The sequence below is a fragment of the Myotis brandtii genome, unplaced genomic scaffold (assembly GCF_000412655.1).
Source record: "Myotis brandtii unplaced genomic scaffold, ASM41265v1 scaffold1792, whole genome shotgun sequence".
Classification (NCBI taxonomy): Eukaryota; Metazoa; Chordata; class Mammalia; order Chiroptera; family Vespertilionidae; genus Myotis; species Myotis brandtii.
This window is the reverse complement of record NW_005356643.1, coordinates 50,081-51,635: the sequence shown is the minus strand read 5'-3', so window position 1 is coordinate 51,635 and position 1,555 is coordinate 50,081.

The window sequence follows — 1,555 nt, the reverse complement described above, 5'->3', positions numbered from 1 at the left end:
GCTTAATGGAGGGGATGAGGACACATTTGTAATACCAAGAAAGAAAAAAAATACATGATTATTAATAGGTGTTTTTTAAAGATAGTTGTCATTCTTACAATGACTGTGTGGTGAACAAGGGAAGAAAAGGTTCTGGTAGGAAGAGGCGTGTTAACAACAACCCAGTGTGCATATCCCAGGGGTCTTTGCAGCAGATCTGCTCATGTGTGGCCCTGGAAGAGCAGGCAGAGCTTCCTTCTAGTAGGTCCATTTTCCCAACCTATTTATTATCAAAACCATCAGGACTAGGGGGGAAGGCATAGGAAAGAAGCAAAGGAACTCTTTTCTTAAGGACAGAACAATTTTGCAGAGCATTTTGAAAAGGGGTAGAAAAATCATGAATTACAAAACAAAAATTGTAATATTAGGAGGAAAAAGGAACAGAGATGATGGGAAGGCCCTGCTCATGTTCTGTTTTGATTTCCTCTGTACTCAATTATCAATGGTGCCTTCAGTGCCCTCCAGGGAAGAAAATATTGGCCAAAGCCCTAGTAGTTCCAGTGACATGCCACACCACTTTCCGAGAAAGCAGCTTCTGGCTTAAAATACAGAAACTCCATGTAATACACCAAACTTACCAACATCAAAAAGGAAAAAGATACAATTAGAGAAAACCCAGAAAACATATTTCTTTAGCCTCTGAAAATAAGAAAAAAGACTTTCCCCTCCACGATCACATTAGTTCCCCTCTCTCCTCCAAAATCAAATAAAACCTTTTTTTCCTTTGTGCTAAACTATAACTATTTATTATACTGCATGGGAGCTGTATTTCATAAAACAGCCTGAAAGTGCCCAGCCAGTGTTGCTCAGTGGTTGAGTGTCAACCATGAACCAGGAGGTCACGATTTGATTCCTGGTCAGGGCACATGCCCAGGTTGTGGGCTCTATCCCAAGTAGGGTTGTGCAGGAGGCAGCCGATCAATGAGTTTCTATCACTGATGTTTCTCTATCTCTCTTCCTCTCCTTTCCTCTCTAAAAATCAGTAAAAACATTTTTAAAAAGCCCAAAAGTTTATGAAATGTACCACCCATACAGTATCTAATCTAATAAAAGAGAAACATGCAAATTGACTGCACCTCCCCTATGCCCAAGCCATGCCCACCAGCCAATCAGAGCGACTACATGCAAATTAACCCAACCAAGATGGTAGCCGGCAGCCATGGAACTGGAGCAAACAGGAGGCTTGGTTGCCCCTGCGATGGAGGAAGCCAAGCTTCCTGCCTGCCATGGCTGGCTGTGGCCTCCGCTCAAGGCAACAAAGTTTCAATTATAGAAGATAAATAAATCCTAGATACCTGCTTCCAGCCAACCTCCACTGGGAGCTTGAGTGGCTGTGGGCCGTGGCCAGCCTGCAAACAGCCATCAGCCCCTAACCCAGGCTGTCCAGACACCCCAGCGGGGACCCCCTCCCTGAAGGGGGTGTGGCCAGTCTGAAAACAGCCCTTAGCCCCTCACCCAGGCTGGCCAGGCACCCAAGCGGGACCCCCACCCTGATCCGGGACACCCTTCAGGGCAA